Below are 21,356 nucleotides of genomic sequence, written 5' to 3' on the forward strand. Positions count from 1 at the left end.
ACTAGAATTACAAGAGAAATCAAACACAGGAATTGAACTCAACAAAAAGTACAAGAAAAATAAAGAAGGATACAACAAATAATCTAATCTTCACAACAACATATAGGCCATACATTAAAACAAAAGATTTGAAAGAAAGTCTTGCAAAATATTGGGAGGAACTTGAAAAGGACGAAACATTAAAAACCCTTTTCCCTGAACCCCCGATAACATTCTACAAAAGAAACAAAAACATAAAAGACACACTTGTCAAAAACAAAATTCACAAAAAATCTCAACATAAGATAAAAATATGGAAATATTGGCTTTATTTTTTGAAGCCAATAACACATGCAAACGACACTCCAAGAACAAGCATATAAAAATCAAAATATCTGACACAACAACTTGGGAAAGACAGGACTTTGCGACTGAGAAGAAACCACACACTTTTGTTTTGAAACATTGATTTCAGGATCACAGCACTCAAAAGACACCACATGCTAGATCCGACTATATCTCGCCATAGCTTTCCCTAAACAAACAACACACGACTGAAATTTTACCAAACACAAATAATACAACCTTATAATGCAAACAAGGGGGTAAAACATAAAAATAATATTACGGGACATAAATCCTCCCCTTGTTTACATCACTATTGACAAAGATCCATAATGGAGCCCACACTACTGCAGTACCACCATTAATAGTCAGATGTGCAACCTCTTTCCCCCTTATACACAATAGATGCTGACCAAATACTTAAAATACTACAGTCACCTACAAATATCACTATGAGTGGCAAGAGAGTATTACATTATACTCTTGATGACTTTAATTAGACTTCTCATATAGTGAATTTGTGTTTAATATTGATAAAGAAGTTGCCCCTTTAAGTATTCAAATTTGTCTAGTGTCCGTGACGCTACTGAAATACAGATCACAATAATATGTTGGAAACCAAATGTTCAGTAAATCATTTATTGTTCACTTTATAGTGTTACTAGGACTGTTTTGCATTGTATAGCATTTTCTACATACAAGTTATCATTGTCTTCATATCAGTTATCTCAAGAATTTTCGCATTCAGTGTTGTATTTCTGATAAAATTTTCTGGTTATTGAAAAAAACAGTACTACAAATATTCTTTATGTCAAACTTCCTTAATAATATGTTTTTGATTTGTTTGTAATCAATTCTTGTCATTATTGTACTATTTTTACAGGTTTACTGGTTTAATATAGAAAACAATAGTTTGTTTCACACACATATTCCTGATTGTGTAGTGTCCGTGACGCTTTTACCATGCTAAGACTAGAAAACTAACAAAAAATGAGCAAAGTTTTGCTGCAAATACTATTAATGTTTTCTAAAGACTTCAACAATTGCAGTAAAAAATAACTTAAATGTACTAAAGGGCAAATCTGTAAACAAGAGGAATCATAAGCTCATGGGGAGAAAAAAATGAAAAATTCTTTTTTTTTCGTAACAAATCATTTTGCAGGAAATCATGCAAAGCTGGGTAAAATCCTGATACATTCACCTTATTTTCTACAACAGATGTATATGTTTTCTGGTTAAACTTTTAAAGAGAATATTTGTACAAATGTTGTATAGTCTACTATGTTATTTCCCCATCAACTCATAATATTTTGTAGTGTCCGTGACGGTGTGTCAACACAATAAAGAACTGGTTGCCATGGAATTACTGAGAAAGTTTGGTTCACAACTTTTCAAGCAAATATATACCAAACCTTAGGCTTTGTAAATTTAGTAAATTTAGATATGTGTCTACAAGATGAAATTTTGACGAAAGTGAAACACTCTAGAGCACCCTGATTGTGACTGGGCGGACTTTGCACATCGTGTCTCTCTACATTATCAAATCATAAGACTTTTCTGGTGTACACCTGTCTGAAACATTTATTAATTCATTTTATCCTCACAGATAAAATCCTGATTTCGCTGGAATTGCGGTCTGCTAAAGACACGTTGCTTGTGAATTTACAATAATGACACCACAATTGCCATCCTTGACAGATGTATTTCACAAACCTGTTTTGAAGAATAACAGATTTTCAGTTGGACATCTTATCGGTATTTTGTGCATGTAAGCAAACTTCATTTAAAACTTAACTCTATGTATGTATGTATGTATGTATGTATGTATGTATGTATGTATGTATGTATGTATGTATGTATGTATGTATGTATGTATGTACGTACGTATGTGTGTGTATGTATGTATCTATGTATGTATGTATGCATGTATATATGTATCTATGTATCTATGTATGTATGTATGTATGTATGTATGTATGTATGTATGTATGTATGTATGTATGTATGTATGTATGTATGTATGTATGTATGTATGTATCTATCTATCTATCTATCTATCTATCTATCTATCTATCTATCTATCTATCTATCTATCTATCTATGCAGTGCATGCATGCATGCATGCATGTATGTATGTATGTATGTATGTATGTATGTATGTATGTATGTATGTATGTATGTATGTATGTATGTATGTATGTATGTATGTATGTATGTATGCATGCATGCATGCATGCATGCATGCATGCATGTATGTATGTATGTATGTATGTATGTATGTATGTATGTATGTATGTATGTATGTATGTATGCGTTTATGTATGTATGTATGTATGTATGTATGTATGTATGTATGTATGTATGTATGTATGTATGTATGTATGTATGTGTCTATGTATGTATCTATGTATCTATGTATCTCTATCTATCTATCTATCTATCTATCTATCTATCTATCTATCTATCTATCTATCTATCTATCTATTTTGTGTTTCAGGCGAATGTGTATGTGTGCATATGCATCGTATATATGTACCCATGCGTGTGTATGTGTTTGTAAGTAGATTAATATATGTATCCACTGTGTGAATATGTGAATGTCAGCCACAAACAAACCTCTAATTTTCAGAAGCCTTGGGATCCCTGCAATACGAAATGGAATCTAACAGAAACAATATAGGGACCCAATAGCTGTCATGGCAATGTTTTGGAAGGTAATGAAAAATTACAATTTTGCGACGCACATACATTTTCGTCAAACCTATCTTCTTGTAAGTCACCTGTTGATCTTGTTTTTCAACATAACCTGAATTGTGGGGTGTCATTAGAAAGGCAATTAATGTTCTTTGCGATACTCTATTTTATCACATGCAGAAGCCAAGTTTGTCGTCTCCGAACAAAAAATACGGGATTTATTCTCTGGTCGTTCTACGTCACGACAACCCGCGTCTAGTATGTCATCAATTTTGGTGCGTCGGACCTTTTTTTGTCGATCTTCGGTGTGCTCGTAAATATGTAAACAAACAACATGGCGGCCGATGTTTCTCCCACGATCAAAAGTCATGAAATGAAATCGATATTTTCACAGACTACGACATTACTAATCCGAACAAAGTAAACACAAGAGTACACCGCCTATATATTCCGAAGGAATTACGTGAATAATTTGCAGAAACAACGAACTCGAAGCTGGTCGCGTATACCGTGGGTTCCGTACGTATTGCAAACAGGGTCAGGCGCGACGTTTACAGTGTTCGCGCCGTCGAGATTCAGTCGATATTTGTTCCCAAAAAATAGCGTATCTTCGTCTGTGATAAATTTCTAGGACTATGATATCTTTGAAATAGAGCATAACTTTGCGGAAGGTAGCATACGTGTAGACCGAGAGCTGTCATTTGCTCCACACACGAACGAACGTGAGCGCTAACGCACACGACGAACGACTGGAATTGATTGACAACTTGTGCACGGCGTACTGATATTTATTCCTAAAGTAGTTCAAAAGTTTAAACGCGGTATCGTCATGGAAAACTTATTTTATTTTGCAAAATATAACGAATTCTTGGCTTGTGAATGTGATAAGTATATTATTCCCTATATTTTTCTTCGTTCAGCGAAGGAAAATACGAGTGACGTAATGACCGTGTCACCACGAGTCGAAGACGAGTGGTGACACAGTCATTACGTCACTCGTATGTTCCGAGCTGAACGAAGAAAAATATTAGGGATTATATTATAGCTTTGTCAATACCAGTGAATTTTGTGACGTCATATCCATACATTATTACTGATAATGTATTCCATTATTCAGCACTGCGGCCCCACATGTACAGCGAGCAAGTTTTTTTTTTTTTAAACGAATATAGGACTGCGCATTTAAAAGGAGGGGAATATCGGATAAACCTTGTAATACACAAAACTATAAATCTTGACAATGGTTCACAATGTTGATAATAATGTCTTACTGTACGATTTATTACATTTTTTGGGTCCTCACGCATGCACTTGTCGTCTGCTCTGTCTGGCTGGCGCTCAGCACGTAGTCCCCGTCCGATATGCTGGTTGTACTACTATGTTTGTTCACTACATGGTTCGCTTCGGTGAAACAGAACTCAGTACGTTTGCAAACTCCTAGACGATACTGGGTTTGACACATGGCATATTATGTATGTCAGTGGCCATGTAAACGATGCAAACGTGAAAGGCTACTCGAACCAGCCGTAAACGGGCCAACAACGGCAGCTTGCTGTCATCAACCTTGACCGGAAGTGTCTACGGAAATTACTACGGAGCCATTGAAAGTCTCGGTCCAAGGTCAGCTACTACCAACAATCATGACGACCGTGGACTCTCCGTTGATCTAACATCTCGGCCACCTAATTCTGATGCACTGACTGTAATCGGAGACAACTTTCATTCATCGTTTTTTTCTCGATGTCTGTGATGTTACCTTGCCTTGTTCTCGATATCGCGACGGTACCGAAACCCTCTAGTATGTTGTCAACTGTACCTTTCAAGCACCCGTTTACGTCAAGTTCTGTCGTTCGCCAAAATAAAATAGCTCTTCTCAAAGAGCCATCGAAAATTAATTTATAGACACAGTTATTATTGAAATATAAACATTTGAATAACAATGTTGAACTCTGTTGATATCGTTTGTAATGAATGCTGTACTACTAGCGACATAATAATGATCGTATTGATCAGCTGATACCATGGCATGCAGCTCGCTGATCATGCTGATGTCGATGCATGAACATTCCGTTTTCTTCATCTCTGGCATTTCACCGTGTCGATTTTTTGAATGGCATGATATTTAAAGGTGATGTTTCAAGTTTGATATAGACGGTAGGGATGCAGTTACTTTTCATTTCCCTCGAAAATACATCGTTTTTCAATTCAAAATGAACCGTGAAAGTGCTGGTCATTTTTTGTGCTGAACGTGCGTGTTCAGTGCAGTGCACTGTGCAGTGTGGAGTGCATGTAATATGTACAGAGTCAGGGCCGATCATGCTGGACGACGCTCACTGCGCTGGCTTCAAACTCAGTTAAAAATTCCTTTTTTATTCGTTTTCTACAACTACAAATTCACTGGCATTGCCAAAACTATAAATAATAGCAATAATGCACCCCTCCCGGCCCATAATGGACTCAAGCAAACTTTGCACTCCATAATGTACTCGGCTTCGCCTCGTACATTATGTCGTGCAAAGTTTGCTTTCGTCCATTATGAGCCGGGAGGGGGTGCATTATTGCTTAGGGAATAATATCTAAGTGATATGCAATACCTTCTATAATTTTCGTGAAATAGGACTGCAACTTACGCATTTTCTCAAAACATATGTCACAAATAACAGCTAACTCAAATTCTACCAACTTTTTACCTAGACAAAATACAAAAGGCAATATTTTGTATTGGCATTTTTTTATTTGCTACAGGAACATGTCACAAAATATAAAATAGACTTAAAACATAAAAACAGTGTAAAAAGTATTGGCATGCTATAGCTGCAATTGTCATATTTTGAAGGGTATTGCAAAATCAGAGTATTACTAATTGTTGAGCAAGTAGTATGCAAACTACAAGTTCTGGCACACTTCTCCCTTCTAAGCCTCCATTTCACTCAGGAGGCTCACAACATGCAACAAAGAAACTCGCCAAATATATGCAACTTTCGTCAAAATATAGGGTTCTGGGGCTATAGTGAGAAGCACTACCTTTACTCCCTAAGCCCTTGCAGAGTGGCAGACTTTTTTCAATTTGCAGCATATTTTTACTGTTCGATATATGATGTCGGGTATACCTTATTGGATGAAGGGCAAATTGCAAGTCAGGCTGCTGATGGGCTCTTGGCAGCTGTGCGGGCGGAGCTGCATGAACTGGTTTTGTAGAATCCCGCGCTAGGCTTTGGAAAGGGGATGGCAGGAAAACCTCTCTGAAGTGTGGGGTGGGCGTTCAGAACCAGCTTTCTCTGTGTAGGGGGTGTGGCTTATGACAGTTAAAAAGTGAAAGCTTGGCAGAGGAAGCAAAGCGACATGATGAGGTAAAGGAAACAGGATATGATAGTTTGGAAGAACAAGCTGCCAGTTTGGGCGAGTTTTGGTGTTTCTAAGCCTTTGACTACATTTGAATTAGAAATAAAATTCCTATCTATGATATATTACTAATAAGTATACACATCAGCTATGGCCGATAACAAAGGAACTGGTCCGGGGGATTACCTTTCCTGCCACCGCACACATCATGCAGCTGAGCACTACCTACAGAGCTGGCAAAAAACAGGTTTAACAAAAATGCATGTTCGTCGCAAAATCATAATTTTGCATTACCCTTCAAAACATGGCCGTGACAGCTATTGAATCCCTATATTTTTTCTGTTTCGTATTCCGGGGATCCCAAACCTTCTGAAAAATACAGGTTCGTTATCCTGTGGGGTGCACGTAGACCCCCCTCTAACCCACGACCTGGTTGTTCTTGTTAACTGCAGAATTCTCTCGGCCTCAGGAGATGCGGAACATTCGTCCGGTACTGTTGTGTTAACAGATGAGTTAGGCAATGAACAGGTTTGTCCATAATATCACATTTAATTTCATATAACTTGGCTGTCAAAAACCACATTGTGCTGGATCTGCAAGTTTATTTTGACATCCACGTTGTTATTCCAGTAATGAAATATGCCAACTGCTTATAAACAATTTGTAACGTAATTCCAAGAATTACCTGTCACTGTTAGTCAAGTAATTGTGGCCTTCTTCATTAAACAAAAACCAAAGTAAACACCTCCATCAAACACGCTATGCCTGTATTGCTATTCTCTTATTGTTTAGAGAGTACTAATGTCAACATGTATTTTAACAGCGTACCGGAAAACTCGACCCGACCCGAGTCGACCTCAGACGATCAAGCCTACCCCCTTAGTAAACATTTGTAGGTCTAATTTTGACCCATCCCGCGCCGCTCCCTGCTGTGACAGGGGTTACCAGTCTAAAGTCGAAGCGCACCTAAAGACCGTTCGCGGCGAAATGTCGAAGAACCCGATACTGCTACATTAAGAAAACTGCTAAACGTCTCTTGGTGGTATTCAGAGTTCCTATTGTATTTGCCTGCAAGATCAAAATTATATTTCTTGACATTGACCACATTATGACGGGTGGGGCGTCCATGTCGTCCGCTTTTGCTGAAGCCTCACGTGATTCTTCCGAGCCAAACTTCTGGAATTTTAGGCTCACATCTGTCGCTTAAAATGTCACGTTAACCAAAGAAGATAAGACCACAGCACGATCTACTGCTAAACAAGAGCTGATTATTTAACCATTCTCACAAGCCAGAGCATGATTTATGCTCCGCGGACCTAGGCGAAAAACAAGCTCTGGCAGATTTTACTAGGAAACCGTGGTAGTATTAATGGTGTTAATTAAATATTCATGAAACATTTCATCAGAGTTAGGCAATCACGATTGGTTTTAGAAAGTCATGTCGAGTCGTGTATCGATTCGGGATTTGTGTATACCACTGTCAGGTTTTGAGATCCTCTGTTTCCGTTGCATCTCTTCCGATATATGTAGCATTAAATCCGACAGCTTTCAAAATGTTGACACTTTTTTCTGTCATGACCCTGATCGACACAAACGGCGACACCACCTGAATACTATGGCTTCGGTATGAACACACGATACCAAGGGCCGCAACCAACCTGGCCCTGCCCCACTTCAACGCCGTCCCCGTACGTGTACCCCGGTGGTGTCACTGACGGGGGAAATGGGTATCCATGCATGTTCCTAAAATCATGGGGGAGGGAGTCTTTTTAATTCCCTATCATGGGTCCGTGAAATCGAGAAAAGGGGATAATTTTCAAAAAACCTTGGCTAAGAGAGGTTTGAAATATCCCAGTAAATATCTATCAGACACTCAAACTTCACCAAATTTCATTGTGCGTTCCTATGCTTTAATCTGGTTTAAAACTGTGATTCGAAATCTAATGAATTTTATGACTTTGACACTCCTGTTCCAAAGTTAACAATTTCTTTTAGACTTTGATATACCACAAGGCTTTCTGGAGAGAAAGGGCCCGATAAAATTTGTTTTACGCCTGGGCCAGCAACTGCAACTGTACACAGCAAGGCGTGATGCCCTCCACTCCCGATGTGCGCTATCCTTCGTGATACATGATCGGGATGGCCTGCCTGGTATCATAGAGACTTGCCACTGCTGGTCCTCGAGCAAAGAAAACCATCTTTTCCATATGAAAATTATTAATGATATTTATTTGGTTTGAATAGAGCTGTTTGAGTAAAAAACATTACAAACTGCACGCTCTCCGTCAACAATGAGTGTGAGTACCAAGATCAACCTCATCGTTGGGCATTGCTAATTATATAATTTATACGGTTTTATGAGACGCACCTACTGATTGGCTCAATTCAGCCAGCGCTGGAAACCAACAATCGATACGCAAATCCCTGCAAAACCAACTACGGCCTTTCTGCGGGTAGCGCCAAGCTTCTTGTATAAAGGCCGGCACTTGGTTTGCGACGGTGACAATTACCCACTTCCAGGCATACCAGGCGTGAAATCCAATCCCACACAGACGCACACAGCTACCACCTCTTCTATGCGATAGTCACACAGCAGACTGTCAGACTGGCCCAGAGTACATGCATTTTCCTTATGCAGGTTAGCAGCAAAAATTGTAGCCCACGGCCCGAGCGCTGGCTTTTCTGTCGTTTTGGCTGTGCAGCGCCGGCCCACAGGCCCTGCACAAGCAAACAGGACAGAAAGAAGCCGGCGCACGTATCTTGGACTACAATTATTGCAGTTATATGATGCGTCAGTTTCCTGGTAAACTCTTTGACATGCACTATTTGTTTGGTACAAGCTTTTGAACATATTATGTTTTACTGATGCAATATAAGGGCAAAGGACTATACTCTTTTTCTCCATCTTTAGCGAATGTTGGACCATTTCCGACCATCGACACGAGGGGCCTCCGGACGAGCCGTCTGGGGCCGGGTGTTCCGTTACGTCATATATTTCAACATGTCATAATATAAATCATATTTACACTGTCTCCGGAACTATTTCCAGCTACGCGTACGCGTTGGTATGTACATGAACATAAAGCAGCCGAGCGAGCAGAACTAATGACACTCCGAAAATATTATTGGTAGTCAGAATTTCAACGTTCGCTTTCAGTTTCTGGACACATGAACAGCCATACCAAAAACAAACAAGCGAACGCTTTGAAAATTGCATGCAGTGGCACAGCGACCGACATCTATATCGCGACGTTCACTGTTCCGTACGGTGTTTCCATGCTGACGACTACGGTCCTGTTCGACTGCATCATGAAAGAACCGCTACTACAGGTTTCTCGTTGACCAGTTTTAATATCTTTATGGTGAGCTATGATATCGAGTATAGCCATTAATAAGTAACAAAAGTCCGACTAAACCACTACTGTGAAAATACATGACATAAAAGTTACAAATATCAATGTTTAGTTTACGATTCGTACAAAATGATTCAGAGAGGTCATGACTCTGTACCGTGTAAGTTTCTGACACATAGTATAAGATACTCCTAAGAAAGTAAAACTTTCTTATATGCCGTTTAAACAAGTTCTCTTATATTTACGCAAGTCAATAACGGAGACTTACGAGCAGACGATGTAAATATCTTTGAAATATTTCATTCCTACTGCAACAAATTGTACATTGCAATGAAGGAATTACGACGCTGTACTCACTTCGTTTTCACATATCCAGTCACAAATTACTTTTCTAAGATAATAAATTTGGCATATTGGACGTCTAAGGACATGTACAATTCTTGGAGATGATTGACTGGTACAACTACAATATCCACTTGCATTCATAGATGCCGTACAATTGCACTTTCCACAGGCGCCTGTTACAACCATTAACGTATCAAATCCGATCGAATAGTAAATATTTACTGATAACGTATCAAATCAACCGATAAGTTAGTAATTTTTCTAACCAGTAACGTAGTAAAAATCAACCGATAACGTATTAATATTTCCTTACCGATAATGTATCAAATCAACTGAAGACGTATTGGATCAAGCGATTTATGAAAATAGATTCATTAGGTTATCTATCCTCGATCAATCGATCAGTCCATTGATCAATCGATAGATCGATCGATTGATCGATCGGTGCATTGATCTTTCAATCGATCGATCTTTCTATTGAATGATTGAATGAATTGATCGATTGAAAGAACGATATATATATATATATATATATATATATATATATATATATATATATATATATATATATATATATTATGGATTGATAGATCGATCGATCGAGGATTAGATAGGTAGATAGATCGATAGCGTATCAATCAACCCATAATGTAGCCAAGTGAACAATAACGTATCAAATCAACCGATGACGTATCAAATCAACCAATAATGTACCAAATCAACCAATAAAGTAGCCAAGTCAAAGAATAAAGATTTAAATCAACTGATAATGCATCAAGACAATAAATAAAGTATCAATTAACTGATAAAGTATTAATGAACGGAAACTTACTGAATATGAATAAATGTTTATCTTTCGTTTTTTCATGATCAATCAGTTACACTTTCAGCATTACATATACCTTGAGTATACAGTTTTCCTGATATTACCCAGACATCACGAATTGATTTTCATCAATTTGGGAAATGCGACCTAATTAACACGTATTCCTGCAGGATGCGGGTACAACACACATGTGATTGTCTTTATCGACACACTTTCTAAGTTGGGAGGACTTTGAAAAAAGTTTTTAACATGACCGATTATAAAATTTCGTTACTTACAACGTCAGTATATCAAAATGACAATAACTCTTTACAATGTAATCTCATGCTTGGACTGAATTACAGGTAAATCCTGACTCATTTTTAATTGAATTGCCCACAATCAAAATTCGTAAATTTTGCAAGTTACTCCTATAGGCAAGCCAGATCAACAGATCCAATAGACAACACATTGCTTTTCTTTAATGTTTATCCTTTCTGTCGCGATTCACGTTAAGTCACGTCTTCTGATTACGAAGACATCGCAAAATGATTGAGTAGTCGTCCATAGTACAGTGCTGATAAAAATGCTTACCAGACAGACTTCATTCGTTCATTTATATCAGGTATATTACTCACTGATATGCTTACCTATTTCAAATACACCTGATGGAGATTTTCAATGACATAAAAATTGTACGTATAGATTATTAATATTCTTTGGTTAATTAATAATACGTAGTTATTTTTATCGGTGACGTATCCGATATGAGTGCGAAATTTGCGGTGTTGTCTGTCGGTGTTTGCGGCATTGCAATTGGTCTGTTAGAGCCAGAAAACAGTCACGAAGGAAAAAGTTACTTTTGTCACGTAGCTTGTTCGATTACGTTGCTAAAAAAACAACAAATGTTTTGTGATAGTCACATTTATATGCAAAGTAAAGTATTCTCACGACTCGCCTGTATAACTTTTGGTGCACTACGAACGCCTTACTTGATCTAAATGTTGCGGCACTATTTGAATTGGTTTGGAAAGTTATTTCGAATCTTGCTATTTCAGCCATACATTCTGTCTGAATGGTAGCCGATATGGATACAGACACATAATAGTTTTCTTTCTCGGTAGGACTCTCTGTGTAAATTAACAGCCGTTCATTTCGAGCGCTTGTTTTATCAGTATTTATACTGTGTCTTTCAATTTTACCCAACTACAACTAAACTATATAGCTATTATAGAAAGACTAGAAATAACTTCTCAAACCAATTCCAGTACTTTTACAACATTTAGATCAACTAAGTCGTACTTGCTACCATGAAAACAGTCGAAACAGGATTGATTTGCTGCAGAAATTTGTAGCAATTTACGCTAAACGGAAGAAATAAACCGAAGAAAAAAAATTAAGTACGAGACAATGTGACAATAGATCGATCTATCGATCGATCTATCTATCGACCAATTTATCGAATCGATCGATCGATTGATCATTCTATCGATCGATCTATCGATTGATTGATCTATCTTTCTATTAAATTGATAGATCCATCGTCCTATCGATCGATCTGCCCATTAATTTATCAATCGATAGATTGATCGATCGATCGATCGACCATTTATCGAACATCGATAGGTCGATCTATCTATCTATCTATCTATCTATCTTTCTACCAATCGAAGGATCTATCCCTTGCAATAAATCGCTTGATCAGATACGTTATCAGGTAATTGGTACGTTATTGGTTGTTTTGATGCGGTATTACTTTTCTACATTATCAGTTGTACGTTATCGGTAAATTTGTTGATACTTTATCGGTTCGGAAAAACTACTATGTTATCAGTTCGTTACTACGTTATCAGTTGATTTGATACGTTATTGGTAATTTTTTACTACATTATCGGGTTTTATACGTTATCGGCTAGTTACTACGTTGTCGGTTGTAACAGCGCTTGACTAGTCGCTTTGCAAATCCCCTATATGATAAGGGATTCGCGAAGTCACTAGCCAAGCGCCTATGGCTCTCTCCGTGCGCTACACGACCAAGGCGAGCGCTGTCTATCGAATGGTTCTTGCTCTAGATCGATTTTGACCCGATTATAGGTTGGCCGGTAACTTTCGTGAAGGGCTGAGATTATGTTTCACAACACACAATTTTACGCACTGCAGCCTACATTCCACATCTAATGTCGTACTAAACTTAAACATAAAAGTCCTTCAAATTTTGACACCTGTTTCGACATTTTTATATGTAAATTATTCGCGCTTAGAGAGCAGAGCAACCCTTCGATGACGTGGAGCTGCCCAACAGTGATATGGCCGCTATCACTCCTTAGCAAACAACTTTCTATTAATTCAGCGAGTTGCAAGCAAGGTCAATTTCTGTCGATTTTGGCGAAAATTTCAGAACGGCGCAAGCAAACATAGCTGAAGTATGCAACTCGTCAAGATCCGAACACATCACTCTAATGCGACGCGATATCGACCAAACATCGAGCAATAACCCCTAAATATTCAACATGCTTATGATTTTTTCATATTACCAGCAACAAAATGGATATCCAATACTTAAAGTTTCTAACTGGGGCCTTAATAAAAGTCTGATGTTCTAATCAATGGTCAACCTTCTTATTGTTCTGCAGGTCAAAAGAGAGGATCGATATGGAATATATAACGGCAAAATTGACGGAAGTCCCTTTTTTGTGAGTACTCAACAGATTTAACTTATTTTCACTTTTATGTAGATGGCCTCTTTCACGTACAAATATGTGTAAAGTTCTATTCTATTCATATACATTTACATTCCTTCCTTCCTCCTTCCTTTCTTTCTTCCTTTCTTCATTCCTTCATTCATTCATTCATTCATTCATTCATTCATTCATTCATTCATTCATGCCTACGCCCACTTAGACATACATACATTACACACATACATACATACATACATACATACATACATACATACATACATACATACATACATACATACATCCATCCATACATACATACATACATACATACATACATACATACATACATACATACATACATACATACATACATACATACACACACATACATAAATCCACACATCCATACATCCATCCATCCATACATCCATCCATCCATCCATACATACATACATACATACACACACACACACACACACATACACGTGTACTATGACTTGTGAGACGCCAGTTATAATGACACTTATGGGACCCCTATGTTGCTTTAGTGTTAGAACCACAAAAACAAAATAATTCTAAAGTATTCCAGTCAGACTACACATAAATCATAAAAGTTTTTAGAAATAAGCATAAATGACATTTCTGTAGCAGTGTAGACTTATGAAGCCATCCTGGGCTGACCTGAATTATGGATCCGATGGGTGTGATTTATATGCACCCCATAAGCAGTAAAAGTGTGGCCATTTTACAATATAGTACATAGTAAGGCCTTTGAGAGTTTATTTTTCTGCATATGTCAAATTTGACAAGAACCACATCAACTTCCATTGTTGTTGCTATTTCCTTGGCAAAATATTTAGGAACTTGATTGGTGGTCATCCACTCTCTTACTTTATCATTTTCTGGAGTCTCTTAGTACCGCCTTTCTCTATATAGTCAGAAGAGCGAACATAGGGACGTAGATGAAAAGAAAGCACTGCAGCAATGACTAGTCAATGTACATCACCAATTTCACCAATCTACTTTCTGAGAATCCTTGCCTCACTAACTTTTGTGCTAACAGTCTGTGTCTCACTCAAAAGTCTTCATATGCATTGAATGCTCTACTGTATCTAAGATGTTATGAAATATATATATCATAAGCTGGAGATGATGGTATATTGGTTGACAAAAAGGAAAAGTTTATAATTTCAAAATTGAATGTGATATGCAACGAATTTAAGAGGAAAAGTGGGGACATTTATACACTCATGGTATTTATAGTACGCAGTAAGACCATATGTGTGTATTGGAAGAGGAAAAGTAGGGCCATTTATACACTCATGGTATTTATAGTACACAGTAAGACCATGTGTGTGTATCTGTAAGAGGAAAGGTGGGGCCATTTATACACTCATGGTATTTATAGTACACAGTAAGACCATGTGTGTGTATCTGTAAGAGGAAAGGTGGGGCCATTTATACACTCATGGTATTTATAGTACACAGTAAGACCATGTGTGTGTATCTGTAAGAGGAAAGGTGGGGCCATTTATACACTCATGGTATTTATAGTACACAGTAAGACCATGTGTGTGTATCTGTAAGAGGAAAGGTGGGGCCATTTATACACTCATGGTATTTATAGTACAAAGTAAGATCTTGTTGTGTGTTTTAACAAGAACATACCAGATTAAGAATAAAATGTAACTTCAACCTTAGACAGCAACCAACTACACACATGATGAATGATTTGTTGGTCTTATTTTTGATATCAGTTGATATGTTATCTTTGGCAGAAAAAAAGGTGTTTCATCCTTGACATCTTTCAACCAGATATGAACTGAAAATGCTCACGTTTGATCACAAATACAAAATATCAAATTTGTTGATAGGAAACTTTGGAGAGTCTCTTCATACAGTTTTAGATAGGTACAAACAATATTCTGGCGTTTTCTTGATTTGCAATGTGAAAGGTCTCTCATATAGTTAACTATGTACACAAACAATATCGACAGGAAGTTCATGGCGTCAGAAGCAAGGGTTTGATTAAAACTGTGAAAAGTCTATTGATACAGTTTAATAAGTACACAAATAATATCTCAAACAAGTTAAATGGAGTTCGGAGTAAAGGTTCTTGGTTTTAAGTGGTAATTGCTTAAACCCATTTAATATGCAAATTAGCTTGTAGTTGATAAAAACCTGTAACAAAGTTCTCTAGCTACAGTTTAATATTACACAAATAATATCTCTAACAAATTCATGGAGTTCAGAGGTTTTTGATTTTGAGTGCTAATTACATAATCCCATTAAATATGAAAATTAGCTTGAGGTTAATTATAAACTATGAAATGTACACAAACAATAGCACCAGCAAGTTTCGTGGAGTTTAGAGTACAAGTTCCTGATTTACAGTGCTAATTTGTTAAATTGATTAAATATGCAAATTAGCTTGTTATTAACATGATACTGCCCAATGTCTCACTTCTCAATAAGAATTTATTTGGCATGATGCTTCTTGAGCTATATTGCTATTCAGATAATAGCTGGCATGGTAAGTTTCAAGGTGATTGGTGCAGTAAATCATGCTGTATAACACTATAGTCTCATGCTTCCCATACACAACCACGTATCAGAAAAATTAAAACTGTGATAGCTTCATTAACATGAAAACCACGCCCATCAAAACCTTTTAAGTTTTAGCCATTTTGGTTCTGAACATGTGTACCAAGTTTGGTTGAAATCTTTTCAGCCGTTCTTGAGATATCATGTATACACACAGACAGACATAGCTAAACCATATGCTCACGTGTGAACACGTGAGCAAAAATGATGCAGCAACATAGTTTTCTAACTTTTTTATTTTTCAACCAACAAGAACGTACAAAAGGCATGAAAACAACATAGGAATGAATGCAGAAATATATGCACAGCAGTGATGCCTGAGGGGATTTTGTTGCACAGCAACAGTTCTGTGGTTTGATTTTTGTGCACTAATGCATGATTTTGACAGCTTAATATAACAGTGAGATATCTGTACAGCTTTTTTTCACTTAAATTTTCCTCTTGAGATGAAGAAATAAAAGGTTCACTTGGCAGATCTATATTGACATGAATGAGGATGAGAAACAAACTTTTCTTTTGGCTGTACTTGAAAAACAATAACAGGATATACTGGTATAAACATGAATAACTATTAATCATATATTTTTACTGCAAATTGCCGACGAAGAAAGAAATTTTCACAGCCGTAATTTTTCTGTTTTGGAACAAGTCATCGTTGATGACACAGTCCCACTTGTTAATGGGTACTTTGATTACAGGTCCTGTGATAAAAATACTTTGATACAGATGGCACTCAATGGCCAAGAATGAGTTCCATGGTAATGAAAAAACATAAAACCAATGAAGACCACTATCCAAAGGTCATTAACACTTTCACTGCGTAATTAATTTTTATACATGCATTCCTGTGCGTAGTTTTCTATGGGTATATGGCCTTATAAATATTGATTTACATGCATGTGCTATATCTTTGTAATTATTTGAGGATTCGGGACAATTTTTTCAGTGAGTATTGCAATATGACAGAGCATCATAAAAATGCACACAAAGTCATGTGATACGTCTTGAAGATCACGTGATCATGGCGGCCATATTGGATTTTACCAAAAAAAATCAAAAAATGATGCATTTTTTGTTATTTCAATATATAAATGTATTTTTCTCAGCGTAACACTTTAAAAATTACCACTTACGTTTTATCAACTCAAATTCAGTAGGAGGAACACATACGCTAAAACATATTCCACGTTAATGAGATTAATATGCATATTTATTACAAGTTCATCTTCGAACAACAGGTATCATCTGACATTCAAAAGAGATGCTGGTAGCCAGTCCGATGTGTATTGTCATTGATAGATTGATGTCGTACAACATCCACAGGATATCCCATCAACGTTTGTGATGTCAGTCACGTCCTTTGTCGCACTTTGCCGCATGCTCAGATTGCCTACCTTCCTGTCAGTGTCTTGCTTGCGATCTCTGTGTTTGCTCAACTGGTTTGGGAACATATTCAAGTTCTGTATTAGAGTTGTAATTTGAAATTTGACTTCCGCCATCTCGTCGAGTTCAGTTTCAAGATCAGTGACAATTCCACTATTTGTGTCTAGAAAAACATGCTCAAGGGCTTTGTCGGTGTTAAACTGTGCCGCATCGCCATTTTTAAATACCCTCTGAGAGAAAAACAACAACCGATCACACGATCCTTACAAATCACGGCCGAGAAATGACCGAATATGGCGGCATTTGTTTACAAATTTGGCGCGCATGCTCATTTAGGTTTGACCTCTACCTCGTATACTACGCTAGGCTTGAGGAAATAGTCAACAAACATGATGTAGATCAAACAAAGCCAACGTACATCGACGCATATCAACGCGTACGTTCTTGGCGCGTTTACGCGCCTCCCGCAGTCTGGCCGTTGGCGCAGAATGCGCCCTCCCGCGGTGAAAGTGTTAAATGAGTCAACCGGGAATTAGTTGACAGGATGTTGCAAAACATTTTTTCATACTATTCTAACACTAATAGATTATCACCGGTACCATATTTCATAAAAGTTTAATGCAGTATTTACAACACTATGAGATCAACATCTGTATCAAGTTTCATCTAATTTGAGGTTGTATCTGTGGATATATCACTCTAATTAGGAAAGTTCATTACATATGCAATTACAAACTAATTAAAATGACACTGATAAATGTCTTTTTCACTGTTAAAGCAATGTGACCTTAACATCTGTACAAAGTTTCATGAACTTTAATGCAGTATTTCTTGACATATCAGCCTAATTATGAAACTTCAATAATTGACATGATACTGCTACATGATGTGAAACAAATTGACGAGCATGTATGAAATATGTCAATGTCCTTGTACCAACTTTGAATGATATTGGTGGAAATATGTCTGAGTTATGGTTCACTACATGAGAAAATCGTAACCACCGCCACGCAGCGATATTTGATCTTACTGTTTAAAAAATCAACACGTATATGTATGACATAAGTCAATGTCCAGGTAGAAACTTTGAATAAAATCAGTTGAGACTTGCCAAAGTCATGGCTCTCGACATGAAAAAAACCATAACAAAATTGCCACCATGTGGCCATATCGGACCATATCGAGAAACAAATCAAAGTACATATTTATATCGAAGTACATATGTATACTATAAGTCAATGTCCTTGTACCTACTTTGAATAAATTTGCTTGATACATGTCTAGTTTAGTTCAGGACATGGAAATCGTAAATAAAATGGCCGCCTGGCAGCCATATTGGATCGTATCACAAAACAAATTGATGTGCATATCTATGACATTGGTTAATGTCCTTGTACCAACTTTGAATAAAATCCGTTGAAACAGTGTGAGTTATGGCTTTGTACATGAAAAAATTCTAATAAAATGGCCGTCTGGTGGCCATATTGGATTGTATCGCAAAATAAATCAATGTGCATCTGTAGGTCATAGTGCTAGCCTTTGTGCCAAGTTTGAACAAATTGGTTAAGCAGTGTCTGAGAAACTGTTGATGACGGACGGACGCACACATGGACGGGACCAAATCTATAAGTCCCAGCCGGACTTAGTCCGCGGGGACTAAAAAAATAGTGTCAGGGACACTGTGCTCACATGTTTTGAATTGGTACATTTGAGAGTGATATAAACCAGCAACCTAGCTTTTGTATCCTGAAAAGTTCTTGCAGACATATCAAAGTGTGGGTACTGATGAACGTTCACTATTTGATTTGAACTATTCATAAATATCTATAATAAGATAAAGATGACATCTGGCCTAGAAGCTTAATATCTTTTATCCTTGGCACTGGGCGTGGGAGGCACGTCACATTGGAAGGTGTTATCAACTATCAGTGTACATACTTAAGTGGACAAGCGGCCTTGGGACCAATATAGACCCTTTGTGATATATAGGACAATTGAAATGATGACACCCCTAGGAACCTCCATACTAAGTTTCAAATGAATTGGACCAGTGGTTTCAAAGAAGACTTTTAAAACCACAAATTGGAAAGTTGCCCAAACATACAATTATGCAAATTTCATCACACTTCAAACAAATATGACAGAGGTTACCCCTACGAACCTACATACAAAGCTTAAAACCAATTAGAGTGCAGTTTCAGAGGAGATGATTTTTTTTTACCAACAATGGGAAAAATTGCCCCAAAACTACAAATATGCAAATTTCATCACAATGTCATCAATTCCGACTTAAGATCACCCGAAGAAACCTCCATACCAAGTTTCAAATAAATTGGAATTATGGTTTCAGTAAGAAGATTTTTTTAACAAAAATGGGAAACATTGCCCAAAAAATACAATTATGCAATTTAATCACAATATTTGAACAAGTCTGACTGATGTAACCCCTAGGGACCTCAATACCAAGTTTCAAATGAGTCAGACTTGCGATAACAGAGAAGAATCTTTTTTACCAAAAATGGCATTTTTAAAATCTAATTTGCATATTTTTGAAGAAATCACCAAAACGAAAATATCATCCGGGCATTTACACATCTTGCATTCACACTCCAAATATCAAGTCTATAGTTACTACGGTTCTCAAATTATTTGAGTGGACAGACATGACATACATACATACTGATGCCAACTTCAGCCTATACAATAAGCTCACATTGGTAAAGCAAAAGTAAGCTATAAATCTTCATCAACTCCATGAACTCTAATACATAAAAATGAAGGAACAAGAATTCGATAAGGCTAAATGTAACTCTCAAAACTGTTTTACATGTGAAAGACAACCTATTTGAAAAAAAAGTGAAGAGTATGGTACATCATATATTTTTTGTCTATGTTATCAATTGCGAGTTACCACATGAGGTTCATCACATGCTAAATTCCTGAAAACGTTGGTTTTGCTGTGTTAAAAGACAAAGCGTTTGAACAATTTTGAGCGAAAAAATTGAAGAGTACAGTACTTAATTTAAACATTTAATCAGAATTCAAATTTTGGAGTTACCTAATTTTGTTCATCACATGGTTAATTCCTAACTCTGTTGGTTTTGCTTTGTGGAAGAAGAACTGTTCAGACAGTTTGAAAGATAATAAATGTAGAATATGAAGAAGATGGTATTCACATATTTTGTTTTTCAAACTTAGGATTGTGGAGTTACCTCATGAGGTATATCAGATGGTAAATTCCTAACTCTATTGGTTTTGATGTGTTCAAAGACAAACTGTTTGTAATTTTTTGGAAGATAACAAGTGAAGACTATAGTGCCGCTGGTAAACATTTTCTTTTCAAAGTTAAAATTTCGAATAACCTCATGAGGTTCAACACGTTGTAAATTACTAACACTGTTGGTTTTGCAGTGTTCAATGACAAATCATTTGAACTTCTGAAATTTGAAAAGATAAGTTGGTTTTGATGTTTTCAACGACAACTTTACAACATTTAAAAAAAAACGAGTGAAAAGTATGGTACTTCATGTAAACATTTTAGTTCAGAGTTAAAATTATTGAGTTACCTAATAAGGTTATCACATGGTAAATTCCTAACTCAGTTGTTTTGCTGTGTTCAAAGACAAAGTGGTGGGATTTTGAAATTTGGAAAAATAACAGGTGAAGTGTATGGTATCTGCTGTAAACATTTTGTCAAGAATTAATATTATGGCGTTACCTCATGAGGTTAATCACATGGTAAATTATGAACTCTTTGATGTGTTTAAAGACAAACTGTGGACATTTTTGAAAGCTAACAAATGTAGTATACGAAGAATATGGTAC

The 21,356-nt window shown here is 36.8% G+C and overlaps 1 protein-coding gene across 1 annotated transcript in view; it reads left to right on the top strand.

Annotated features, from left to right (window-relative positions):
* Positions 1 to 21,356, top strand: part of LOC139127030 (tropomyosin-1, isoforms 9A/A/B-like) — a 109,220-nt gene that overhangs the window by 7,011 nt on the left and 80,853 nt on the right. Inside the window, exons 2-4 of the mRNA XM_070692957.1 lie at positions 1,931 to 2,092; positions 6,813 to 6,888; positions 13,497 to 13,556. The gene's annotated coding sequence lies outside the window, so the exon portion shown is untranslated. The remainder of the gene's footprint in view (positions 1 to 1,930; positions 2,093 to 6,812; positions 6,889 to 13,496; positions 13,557 to 21,356) is intronic.

This window comes from Ptychodera flava, unplaced genomic scaffold (assembly GCF_041260155.1).
Source record: "Ptychodera flava strain L36383 unplaced genomic scaffold, AS_Pfla_20210202 Scaffold_28__1_contigs__length_4768798_pilon, whole genome shotgun sequence".
Taxonomy (NCBI): domain Eukaryota; kingdom Metazoa; phylum Hemichordata; class Enteropneusta; family Ptychoderidae; genus Ptychodera; species Ptychodera flava.